Source organism: Palaemon carinicauda, chromosome 36, assembly GCF_036898095.1.
Source record: "Palaemon carinicauda isolate YSFRI2023 chromosome 36, ASM3689809v2, whole genome shotgun sequence".
Taxonomy (NCBI): Eukaryota; Metazoa; Arthropoda; class Malacostraca; order Decapoda; family Palaemonidae; genus Palaemon; species Palaemon carinicauda.
Genome location: NC_090760.1, coordinates 21,868,304 through 21,882,074, shown reverse-complemented (window position 1 = coordinate 21,882,074; position 13,771 = coordinate 21,868,304).

Below are 13,771 nucleotides of genomic sequence, written 5' to 3'. Positions count from 1 at the left end.
TTGAGTCAGAACTGGGGCCGGCAACGGGACCAGCTTCAGTCGCAATTCCAATATTAGAGGAAACCAGATGCTGTTCAGCCACTTGTGAGCCACTATAGCTGCCGTTCCCTGAAAGGATCTCAGTTTGTTGAAGACTTTCAACAGAAGATTGGGTGGAGGGAATAGGTAAATCCTGGACCATCTGTTCCAATCTAGGGACATCGCGTCCACTGCTTCTGCTAGTAGGTCCTCATATGGGGCCACGTAACGAGGTAGCTTCTTGTTGTCGCTCGTTGCGAAGAGGTCGATTTGCAGTTCTGGGACTTGACATAAGATGAAGGAGAATGATCCCGCATCTAGGGACCATTCTGACTCTATCGGTGTAAGCCTGGATAGAGTGTCTACCGTCACATTGCGGAACCCTTGGAGGTGAACTGCTGATAAGTGCCATCTCTTCTTTTCCGCCAAATGGAAGATGGCCAACATCACTTGGTTGATTTGGGGCGATCTCGAGCCTTGTCGATTCAGACATCTCATTATCACTTCGCTGTCTAAAACCAGTCTTATGTGGATCGAGAAGTGAGGATTCAGTTTCTTCAGGGTTAGAAAAATTGCCATGGCTTCCAGAATGTTGATATGGAAGGTCTTGAATAGAGAGGACCAAGTCCCTTGGACTTTCCAATGGTGAGAGTGACCTCCCCATCCTTCTTTTGAAGCGTCCGTGTGAACGATGACTGAAGGTGGAGGTGGTTGTAAGAGCACCGATAACCTTAGGTGCTTGGCCTCCGACCACGGCTTGAGAAGTGATCGCAGACGAGTCGGTATCGGTCTTCTTAGATCTCTTTGAACGTTTGATGTGTATCTCCTCCAGACTCCTGTTGCATCCTTTAATTGTGCTCTTCGCACTGGGTCTGTCACTGATGCAAACTGAAGGGAGCCCAGCACTCTCTCCTGTTGGCGTCTTGATATCCAATCGGATTTTAGAAGTCTCTTGACAGATCCCGCTATCTCTCTCCTCTTCTTTGATAGAATGGAGAGTCGGTGTGACTGTAAGTTCCAATGAATTCCGAGCCATTGAAACTTTTCAGCTGGAGATAGTCGAGACTTTTTGGCATTGATCTTGAATCCCAGATGTTCCAGGAACTGGATCACTGTCTTGGAGGCTTGCATGCATTCTGTTTCGGATGCTGCCCACACCAGCCAATCATCCAGGTAGGCCACTACCTGAATGCCTTTTAGGCGTAGTTGATGAACGACTGCATTTGCAAGCTTCGTGAAGATCCTTGGGGCTATGTTTAGTCCAAAGGGCATAACTCTGAAGACATATTGTTTCTTCTGTAGCTTGAATCCTAGGTAAGAGGAAATTTGGCGATTGATTGGGATATGCCAATAGGCGTCTGCCATGTCTATGGAGACTGTGTATGCCTTCTTGGGCAACAGGGTCCTTATGTGTTGAAGTGTTAACATCCTGAACTTTTAGTTTACTATGAACTTGTTGAGTGGCGACAAGTCCAAAATGACTGAGTTTGTCTGAGTCCTTGGGAACACAAAACAGCCTTCCTTGGAATTTGATGGACTTTGCCCTCTTTATTACCCTTTTGTTCAAGAGTTCTTGGACATATTCTTCCAGAACAGGGGTGGAGTGTTGGAAGAATTGAGGGAAAGATGGTGGAGCTACATTCCAGCCTTGATTAGGCTGTGGGCCCAGGGATCGAAGGTCCAGCGATCCCGGAAAGAGAATAGTCTTCCTCCTACCGGAAGCATCTCACTTGGATTGTTGACCAGAGGACTTGCTTCCTTGGTAGCGTCCACCTTTATTGCCCCTGCCTTTTGAGGGGCGTCTAGAGAAACCTCTGAATGATCCTCTAGCTTTCGGCCGAAAGGTAGTAGACTGCCTCTCAAAAGCCGGGGTAAAGGCTAGCAATTGTGTCGCCATTTGCTGGGGTACCAACTGGTATGTAGTAGGCGGTTGTGCTACCACCTGGGGCACCGCGGCCGCGGGACGTTGTTGTTGTCTAGGGGGGCGAGAGGGCACACTTGGCCTCTTTGTCTTCCGCTTAGGTTGGGGACCCTCATTCGGGGAAAACTTCCTCTTCATTGACAAGCCCCACTTCTGGAGAAGGTTCCTATTCTCCGTGGCGGCCTTGTCAACTACTTCCTTAACCACTTCATTTGGGAAGAGGTCCTTTCCCCAGATACTGGACGATATCAGCTTACTCGGTTCGTGTGTCACCACAGCCGAGGCAAACACGAACTCTCTGCAAGCCCTTCTGACTTTGATATAGGCCATAGAGGTCCTTAGTAACAGTTGCCAGATGTGTTTTGGCAACAACCATAAACATATCTGGGTTCTGGGGATCGCTTGCCATAGTTTGGAGAGACATAGAGGTGGCAAGTCTTTCTTTAACCTCCTGCTCCCTGCGCAGGAGAAACTCTGACATCTTAAGGAGGTCCTCGCCGAACTGGCGTCCAGCAATATCAGCCTCCAACTTCCCGACTGAGAAGGGAAGATGTACATCCTTGCAGCCCTTCTGGTCCAAAGGTAAAGCTAGGGATAATGGCTTACACTCATCAAGTGTAGGACAAGGTTTCCCTGCTTTGATCGCCTTCAAAGCAGCCTTGTACCCTTTTTCCATAAAAGGGAAGGCCCGAGAAGATGAAGCAACAAAGGAGGGATGCTTCTTGCTCAGAGCCGGCACCTTTGAGTTAGTGAAGGCCCTCTCCTTCAAGGTGCTCGTCAGCAAAGCCTGTGTTTTGAAGCTGGCTCTGCCTTCAGATGGACGAAGCAGTCTGGGTAAGCCTCCAAGCTGGGCCAGAATTCCACATCTTCGATGGGGACTGAACCCAGCCTCTCAGAAATGTAGATCTTTCCCGTTGTCATCGGCATGTACTCAGCATGCCTCCACGGATTCACATCTGAGCACGTAGGAAGATCCTTTACATTGAGTCTCTTTTGAGACCCACGGTATGTTGCAAGTTGGCGTATCTCCAACCTTAATGCAGCTTCCTTCTCAGCATTTTGCTTTTGCATCTGCTGCACCAACGTCATAATGGAAGACAAAGTCTTCCCTATGTCGTCCGATGGGGGAGCAGATGACGTCCAGGGAACTGGTTCTGGGGCAGGAACCGATGAGACCGAAACTGTTTCAGCCTCTTCCTCCTCGGTATCAGGACCCATGGTCGACTCCTCTTCCTGACCTTCTGCAAGAAGGTCCTTTTCAGTGCCCTCTGACTCTTCTGCCATCCTGTTGTCAAGTTGGATGTCTTTCATTGCGACCGAGACATCAGACTCTACTGGAATCTGGACGCAGGGGATCTGGGTGAGGCTGAGGGATAACCGCATCTTTAGATGCCCTAGGGAAAAGATAGGCCCGCATCTTCTCATTTGGAGGGTAAGGCCCCGTGGTGTTCTTCTGAAAACCGCGAACCCATTTACGCAGCTTCTCCCTTGCTGCATCCCTTGACTCCGCTGACTTAGGGTCATTGAAAGCCTCAGTAACCAAGTTCTTACAGATATTACATACCAAGGGGTCCCAATACTTCAGAGCTCCCTTGGTAACAGCACAGCGTGCATGCATCCTGCACATCTCATGGCCGCAGAAGTTCTTGCTGCGGACATTGCAGAACATACTCCCACACTTGGGTTGGTCCTCCTGTAAAGAGAGGAAAATACAATGAGTATACGGTGAATAATCTCATAAGATTAAGTATACAATATACTGTCTTTGCATGTAGCTTAGGATAGATAAGCTAGAAATGAAAAAGGAAAGACACATACATGTGCTTCCTGCCCAGCCAATTGGTGTGACCTCCCTTAAAATTAAAACTATGGTTAATTCTATTCTAGAAAAAACCATTGGAAGATTTCTATCCTATAAGGATAGGTGGGTGTAATTCTATTCTAGAAAAAAAACATTGGAAGATTTCTATCCTATAAGGTTAAGTAGGTGTAACTTACCACCAGCTTCCAGACGTTTAAATATTGGGGATTGTTATCAGTGATCACTAATTAGGTTATAGAAAGAATTTACTTTATATTATATGGTCTCAACAAAAGGCTGCACATGACAACACAGAGTATGTTGGAAGAAATTTTTGGGCTACCGTATAATCTATACTGTAGTTTTCTGTTTGCAGTATGATCTATATTGCAATTATACTGGCTACTGTATAATCATATACTGTAGTACCCGCCGGAATATGCCGGCAGGCTAGTACCTGAGTACAGTTCAGAAGATGTATTATCTTCTGGGATAATGGCCGGCAGTCTACTGGCTGCCGGAATGTCGCTGGCTGTCGGCAGTCTATGCCAGCTGGCGATTAGGTATTATACCCGGCGGTCGGCAGCCTATCCGGCTGCCGGCAGCTAGTCATAGCTGCCGGCAGGTTGGGACCCATTGTTACTAGCCAGTAGAGAGAGAGAGAGAGAGAGAGAAAGCATGGATCAAAGGATTGTGTAAGAGCTCTGCCTTACCACCTTCTATCCAGAATGAGAGTTCAAATGGAAGGGAAGAACATATCATTGAGGCTTCCACCCATCCATAACATTGCTGATCCCTGCCGGCAAAGTTTATGAATGGCAGTCCAAGAGAGGGCTGAAGAACACTCAACAGTAAAGGGACTTCTGCCGGTAGTCGGCACAGCCGAGCTACAGACAGAAAACCCGAACCAGTCCCACAACCTACTGGCAATCAGTTCGATTGTAGGACGATAGCCAAGAGTTTGTGATGGCTAGGCCAACAGTAAAGGACAGAATGGGGATGGGTGAGGGTCCTATAAGGTGTGGAAGGAGCCGGCAGCATTGCCTGTCCTACCTTACCTAACGAAACTCTGCTCTAGTATTAAAGCTATCCCATGTGGCTAGAGAATTTTATTCTCGAGCCTAGGGTCGGCTTAATACAGTAAAGGGGTCGGCAGCACCCACACCGCCATCTCTAGACAATAAAGGAACAGAGTTCTAGTGCCGGTGTCTCCTAAGCAGTAGAAGAATTCCATTCTTCAGCCTACCGGCACAGGACTAGTCTGCTAGACCACAAGGAGAAGGTATCATGTTATATAAAACCTTCAGGTGTGGCCTAGGGAGGTCTAGCTTCCTATGTCAGCAGCCTAACCTAGCAGGGGAATGCTATTCACCCTGCCAGTCAGCTACCGACCACAGACAAAATACTCTGAGGTTCTGACCAAACCCAAAAACCTGCATCTGCGGTTACAGGGAAAGGACAGAAAACCCTAGCCTAGTTCTACCTGAATGCAATTCAAGGCATCACTGACTAGGGTTATAGCCTAGGCTAACTCAGAGGGAAAGAGAGATTGCCCTTAAATCCCCAAAGGAGACTAGTATCGTCCTATAAAAGTCTAGGATATATCTATCTCCACTTGAATAACACGATACATAAGAGCAATCAGGGACATGTTTGAAAGTATACTAAAGCCACAAGACTAGTAGCCTAGAGGCAGTGAGAATCGATTAACTAAATCACCGAAACTCTCTCATGTACTATCTTGGAAGAGGAAAATTATGTATTTATATATATCTTACATTTATAAAAATTTGCCTAAAGCTTCATTAAAATTATAACACTAGGAAAGTCTATTATATCATGCATGAAGTACTAAAACTGAAAGCCTAGGCTAGGAAGCCTAGTGTCAATAGGCTCGGTTACCTAAATCGCCCAAGCTAGAAATAATACTATCAGCATAATATAAAGCATTCCTAGCAATGAAGGCTAAATAGCTAAAGATATTAAAGCTTTTAAGGGCGGGAAGGTCGTTCTGGCTAACTAAATGACTCATGTATTACGAACGACAGCGTCCATGACGCCTTCGGCTTAGGCAACAGCTCTTGCAACGTTAACTTAACTTTAATTCGTCTTAAAACGAGGCAAGAGCTTACATTTATACAATGTAAAGATCAATACTCAACTTTCCAGAGGCAGATGAAGCTGGAGAAAGCATGATTAATCCAAAATTCTTCCAAAACAACGAGAGAACACAGGAAAATCACCGAGCAATGGCGCTACGAGATAAGAAATAAAGATGGCGGACTTATATGACGTCATCTAGGTACTCAAAACAGTAAGGAGTGGTGCCTTAATAACGGCTCCCCTTTCGTTTCTAGCCACTTTCCCTCTCAAAGCGTAAACGCTATTCGGGGTGAAGATAGCTATGTGGCGTGTCAAGAATACGTCCTTTGATATTATGCGATATCCCTAAATGTAAAAGTTAGGGATATTCGCACCAGGAGTTAGAATTCTGGATACCTTAAGGTAAAATTCTCTGGGAATATCACTGTAGTCAAATATACCCTAGGAAGCTACTTTAAAGGAACTTCTATCCGGACGACATGGCCTGAGCCCAAAAATATAGGTTACGGGCCTGGCAGGATCACAATTAGACGTAGGCTCCAGTCTCCTCCAAAAACTATAATTACGATAAAGCTCAGTAAAAAGTTTTCTAGCGAGAGTGCATAGGTCGTCTTCGTCATAGGCACATGTATCCCAGGTTCTCTGGCCAAGAATGTGGAACTTGACATAGAGAGGTTTCATGGTTGGTTGGTTGGTTGGTGAAGATTGCCATGCCTGTAGCATGACACGGGCTCTTGTCGCTGGACAGCCCGCAAGAGGATATTATCTGGAAATAGGATAACTCCAAAAAGAGCAAAAAATTGGTATATTAAAAAGGAAGGGTTGGATAAAAAGGGTACTAGAACAGGAAAATGGATATAGGATGAGTGATTACAGAGGGATTTGATAAGACATGGAAAGGGGGGAAAGTAACCCGAAAAGGAGACTCCTTTTTAGGTCCACGAAATGAAAAGTTTTAGTTAGAGAAAAGGTGTTGATAGCAGCACGTCCCAGTAAGTAGGAGAGACTGGGAGAGGAGAGAAATATTCTGCAGTATGAGAGAAAAGGAGTAGGTTTAAGCAAAGAGGCTTATCCGTGCTCTGTGGTTCGAATGTGGAATTGTTGCAGGAGCTGCAGGAAGGTGGGTCAAAGATAAGGAAAGGACTCTGGTGAGGATCTGGAAGGCGATAGGTATGAGGTCTTGTAAGGTGAGAGACTCAATTTGTTGAGCCAAGGTTTGGGATGGGATTGAGGATGAAGGTCGTTGCTGGTTCTTATGAGGAGCAGTTGCAGGTCGTTACTGATCCTTATGAGGAACAGTTGCAGGTCGTTTCCGGTCCTTATGAGGAGCAGTTGCAGGTCATTGCTGTTCCTTATGAGGAACAGTTGCAGGTCGTTGCTGGTCCTTATGAGGAGCAGTTGCAGGTGCAGGCACAGGACCAGTGGCTGGCTGGCGCTGTCTTCTTTGGCAAAGAGGTTGATGGTCTTTAGGTGGTTGGATTGAAGCTGGATTCTTTTGGTTTGGAGATGATGTATTCTTCATAACTGCAATCCTCTTGAGATGTTCTAGGCAGCACTTATTCCAAGCATGGTATGGCCTGGAACAGTTGGGGCGCTTGGATGTGGTGTGTCGTCCTTCTTTGTGGGCTTTTATGCACACTTCTGTGCAATGTCGCTGGCTGCAGACACCGCAGATGATGGGGCCTCTGCATTCTTCCTTGTGATGGCCAAAACGTTGGCATCTATAACATCGAAGGGGCTCAGGAGTATATTCCTCGATGGGGAAAGTTTCCCAGAATCCTAGATCTAGTTTGGAGGGAACTGGACCTATGAAGGTGGCAATGAGGCGTCGAACTGGAACGTTGTCTTTTCTCATGCAGCGAACAGCACAGTCAATGTTACTGCATGACGTTGCAATGGTGATAGGCATCGTGACAGGATACCTGGTAATGACAACTTTCTTCCTGATAAAAGCAGGATCCAGCAGCGTTAAAGTTGGGTCTTCCTGGAGGAATCTGGCTGTTTCAACGTCCTTGGGAGTTGAAGATAAGATCCCCTTTCCTGTTGGGTCTGGCAGTGAGTTGCATGCCTGGCTTATTAGCCATGGCACAACAGAGGCGTAGGAAAGTTCGCTACGTTGGCAGCCCGTAAGAAAATTTAATGGGATTTAGCTAAATTGAAATGTGAAAAAGACGTTTGTAATGTGAAAAGGGTTTAGGTAACTTACGTTAATAGTAGTAGAGTTTAATTAAACAATGAAACAATATATTACTTTACAGATTAAATGGTTTAGAACTACGTTAAATTTAGATAGCCGAAGCTAATGAGGTAAAGCCAAAAGTAGTGGTAGTTTCGGGTGAAGTGATTATCCTCATTCAGCAGCCTGGAATTTGGTTCCTAGGTGGGGGTAATGACGATATGCCATGTGTCCCACGGGTTGGCTTCAGCATAGCAGGTGCCTCGTCAAATTCTCATAAGAATACTAGTATAACTGAATGAGGGACAGGTCCCTCTTGCTGCCACTAAACAAGATTACTGGGGTAACAAGGGAGTAGGTGACTGGCATGGCAACGGAGAAAAAGGCCCTGGTAGGAAGACTCCTCTTTAGGTCCACGAAAGGAAATTTGTTGATAAACATATTCTATCGAGTGAGAGAAAGTGTTATAATAGCAAGTTCCAGGGGAGTAGATCGTGGGAATGAATGAAAAGCGATTTAGTTGGAGGCAGAAGTATAGGGCATAAACTATCCCAAGCAAAAGGTTATGCAGTAGAGAGAGAGAGAGAGAGAGAGAGAGAGAGAGAGAGAGAGAGAGAGAGAGAGAGAGAGAGAGAGAGAGAGAGAGCTGGCAAAAAGTCAGAAGGAATCGTAAGAGTAATAGAATTTATTTAAAAGATAGAGTTAATGGTTAAAATAAGGAAAAGTCTTGGTTGCTTGATTATAAAAAGTAAAGAGAAGGTTATGTTTCATAAGAGATATAACTCCGTCATAGAAATATCTAAGACGAAGAAGGATATGTGCGATTTCGGGGGGAAAATTGGCAGGACGCTGTGAACACGGGGGAATTTTACACGGGAGATAGTATAGAATGTTCTAGAATAGAAGGTGGTGGCTGATATTACGCTGTTGCGCGAGGCGAACGGGAGAAAGGAAGAGGGGAAAGGGTAGGAAGAGGTATGTGCATGAGGGGGAGTCGGGAGGTGACTGGAGGTGCATGACATGTAAGTGCAGGTGGCTGAAGACTTGGAGAATAGTACTACGCTATAGCGCAGTAAGAGGGGAGGGGGAGGGAGATGGGAGGGGGAATGAGGGAGGGAATGCACATGAATATTGTCGAGGCGACCGAAAGTTTATATTGAATGATGAATTTAAACAGCAATATTTTATGCTAATTTTACAGGGAAAAAGAGGGGGATTTAAGAACATGTGCATGTAATTCAGATACTAAAGATTGCCTTGCCTATAGCAAGACACAGGCTCTTGCACTAAAGGCAGCCCATAAGAGAATTTGAATTTGTAGAGTGGCTACCCAATGGCGGCCAGGGTACAGCAATGTTGAATACACAAGGGTAGATTTTAAGAGTTGCTGTGAATGCAAAATAGGGTGGATCTCTTACAAGAGCAAGGATATATAGCGACTGGCGTGTAAGGTAGGGAAGTGACATGGAGGAGAGACTCCTCTTCAGGTCCACGAAATGAAAGGTTAACAAACAGAGTTTGTCAGTAGGAGATAAAGTTGTTATAGTAGCAAGTAGGAGAGACTGGGAGAGGAGTGAAATAATTTAAGTCAGAGAGAAAAGAAACAGGTTTAAGCAAATAAGCTTATCCCTGCTCGCTGGCTGGCAAATGGAATGTACAGAGTAGCTCCAAGAAGTTGGGGATCTTGGCGAGGGAAAGGAGTCTGGTAAGGATTTTAAAGGTTAAAGGGATGAGGTGTTCCAAGGAAAGTGACTCTACTTGTTGAGTAAGGAGTTGGGTTGTGTTGGAAGGTGTAGGTTGTGGAAGAGGTGCTGCTATTGGCTGGCTGGATGGCTCTGGCGGAGTAACAGTGGGCGGCTGGCGTTGTCTTCTCTGGCGAGGAGGATGCTGGTCCTATGGCGGCTGTGTTGTAGGTGCTTTTGTTGGTTTTGGTGAGGATGTGCTCTTCATAGCAGCTATCCTCTTAAGTCTCTCTTGGCAGTGCCTGTTCCAGGCATGATGAGTCCTGGAGCAGTTTGGGCACTTGGGTTTGGTTTCTTTTCCATCTTTGTGGGCCTGAATACACACTTCTGTGTTGTAGCGCTGGCTGCAGACTCCGCAGACGATGGTTACTTTATATTCCTCTTTGTGGTGGCCGTATCGCTGACAGCAGTAGCATCTGAGAAGTTCAGGTCTATATTCTTGGAGGGGGAATGTTTCCCAAACTCCTAGATCCACTAAGGAAGGCACTGGACCGATGAAGGTGGCTATCATCTTGCTGACAGGGACATTGTTCTTGTTTTTGCAGCGCACTGCCCCGACAATGTTGTTGCAAGTGCAAGATGTGGCAATGGAGATGGGCATGGTGATTGGATATCTGGCTATGACTGCTTTCCTCTGGATCAGGGCGGGGTCAAGTAGTGTCAAGGCTGGTTCATCCTGGCAGTTTCCTGGTCCTTTGGAGAGATGATAAGATCTCCTTTCCGGTTTGGTCTGGCAGTGAATTGCATACCAGGCTTTGCAGCCATGGCAGCATCGGTGGCGTATGAGATGGAGCTATCAGTCTGGTGTAATTTAACTTTTGGCAGTGGTTTCTTGCTTTCTTTTGGAGTTGGAATGCTGGCAGCAATGGCAGAGGCTTGTTCAGGAGTTGTGTAAGGCAGACAGTGATGTTACAGTACAGGGAATGGTTTCCCTGAGGGACTGCCTGGGTCTCAGCAGGATATGTTTCCATGGCTGTGGAAGTTTCAGGCGCCGAGGGTGGAAGGGTAGCTGTAGCTGCAGTTGTATCTGTCTGCAGTGGAGTTGTAGTTGCAGGCAAGGATTGAAGTTCATTTTCAGGCCTTGGGGTTGTGACAGGTGATGGCTGGGGTGTGGGAGGCACTGGAGAAGGGCGTTCAGGGATCTTCCTTCGCTTGAACAGGGGTGTGGACTGTTCCAAAGTGGCTTTATTGGTCCTGAAGTGCTCCAGGATCTTGTCAGAGGCAATTTTACACTCCTGACAGCTACATCTAATGTTTTGAGTTGGCAGTGATTTGTCAGAAACGTCAGTTGTTCTGTGCTGAAAACTTGCGTTCTTTTCTGTGAATAGGAAACTCAGCTGTCACAGTCGCAGGCGATATCAAGGTAGCAGTCCCTGCAACGGCATTTTCCGTCAGCCTACAGGTGCCATGCCCAGTATCCGAGGTGGGAGATGAACCTGATACCGAAACTCTACAGATAGCGCACTGTTATTTTCAGCTACGTGGATTAGCGAGCAAGAGAAAGTTTTCGCGAGGACTTGGCTGAAATATGTTGTGTAACTCTCACGACTGTGACTGTATAGACTGCCTTACCTTGTGTAAGACACGGGACCTTGCGTTGGCAGCCCACATTGTAACTCTCATGTGTGTAGAATGCCTTACCTTGTGCAACACATGGCCTCTTGTCGTTGGGCAGGCTGTAAAATGTGTGTAGATTGCCCTACCTTGTGTAAGACACGGGCTTTTGCCTTTGGGCAGCCCGTAAATGTACCCGTAAAATGTGTGTGTGTAGATTGCCTTACCTTATGTAAGTCACAGGCTCTTGCCGCTGGGCAGCCCATAAATACCCGTAAAAGGTTGGTTGGTTGGTGAAGATTGCCATGCCTGTAGCATGACAAGGGCTCTTGTCGCTGGACAGCCTGCAAGAGGATATTAATCTTGAAATAGGATAACTCAAAAAGGAGCAAAAAATTGGTGTATTAAAAAGGAAGGGTTGGATAAAAAAAGGGGTACTGGAACAGGAAAAAGGATACAGGATGAGTGATTAAAGGAGGGATTTAACAAGACATGAAAAGGGGGGGAAGCAACCCGAAAAAAGAGACTCCTTTTTAGGTCCACGAAATGAAAAGTTTTAGTTAGAGAAAAAGTGTTGGTAGAAGCAAGTCCCAGTAAGTAGGAGAGACTGGGAGAGGAGAGAAGTATTCTGTAGTATGAGAGAATAGGAGTAGGTTTAAGCAAAGAGGTTTATCCCTGCTCTGGAGCTGGAATGTGGAATTGTTGCAGGAGCTGCAGGAAGGTGGGGGTCAAGGATAAGGAAAGGACTCTGGTGAGGATCTGGAAGGCGATGGGTATGAGGTCTTGTAAGGTGAGGGACTCAATTTGTTGAGCCAAGGATTGGGGTGGGATTGAGGATGAAGGTCGTTGCTGGTCCTTATGAGGAGCAGTTGCAGGTCGTTGCTGGTCCTTATGAGGAACAGTTGCAGGTCGTTTCTGGTCCTTATGAGGAGCAGTTGCAGGAGCAGGCACAGGACCAGTGGCTGACTGGCGCTGTCTTCTCAGGTGAGGAGGTCGCTGGTCTTTTAGTGGCTGGATTGAAGCTGGTTTCTTCTTGTTTGGAGAGGATGTGTTCTTCATAGCTACAATCCTCTTGAGACGTTCTGGGCAGCGCCTATTCCAAGTATGGTGTAGCCTGGAATATTTGGGGTGCTTGGATGTGGTGTGTCGTCCTTCCTTATGGGCTTTTATGCACGGTTCTGTGCAGTGGCGCTGGCTGCAGACACCGCAGATGATGGGGCCTCTGCATTCTTCTTTGTGATGGCTAAAACGTTGGCATCTATAACAACGAAGGGGCTCAGGTGTATACTCCTCGATGGGGAAAGTTCCCCAGACTCCTAGATCCAGTTTGGAAGGAACTGGACCGATGAAGGTGGCGATGAGACGTCGAACTGGAACGTTGTCCTTGCTCATGCAGCGAACAGCACAGTCAATGTTACTGCATGAAGTTGCAATGGTGATAGGCATCGTGACAGGATACCTGGTGATGACAGCTTTCTTCCTGATAAACGCAGGATCCAGCAGCGTTAGAGTTGGGTCTTCTCGGAGGAATCTGGCTGTTTCAACGTCCTTGGGGGTAGATGATAAGATCACCTTTCCTGTTGGTTCTTTCAGTGAGTTGCATGCCTGGCTTATTAGCCATGGCAGCAACAGAGGCGTAGGAAAGTGCGCTGTCCGTATTAGAGAGCCGAAACTTCGGCAGAGGTTTCTTTGACTGTGGAGCTCGGCTGTTCCCTGCAATGGTGGAGGCTTCTTACAGGAGTTTAGTAAGGCAATCAGTGCAATTGCAGTCCGTGGAGTGGTTCCCCTGTTCAGTCTCATAGGCATTGTAGGACTCAGACACGGCAGTTGAAAGGTTAACTGCTTCTGCAAATGACTACCGAGGAGTGGTAGGGACAGACAAGGACGAGTCTGTGCTCTCAGTCCTTGGTGTCTTCAGTGGCAATAGTGGGGCTGGTACTAGCGCTGGTGAAGGACGTTCAGGACTCTTCCTTCTCTTGGGAGGGGGGGGGGGCAGTCCCTTCCCTGATAGCTGATTTCGAGAATCTGTGGTATTTGATAAGCTTGATAGAGGCGTCTTTGCACCCCTCGCATCTGCACCTGATATGGTGATTAAACAGGGTTTGCACAACTACGTCAGTGGTGTAACGGGCGATGGTGTTGAACATCCAGGCATGTCGCTGTTGGTATGACATACAACAATCACAGTCGCAGTCCAGATTATTGAAGTAGTCCTCACAGTGTCTGGTTTCTTCTGGATAAAAGTTCCATCCCCAGTCTCTAATATGAAAGACTGACATGGTGGCGAAACTCTATGGGGACCGCAATGAGAATTTTACTGAGAGCGAAGGTGTTGCAAGAGTTGCCTGGCGATGACCGTAGAAGTCGGCTCCGTGGTCCCCAATGACCCGTAATAATAAGGATAAGGGTAGGGAAGTGAGGAATATGGGGAAAGGAAGAGTACCCCTGGATACAAT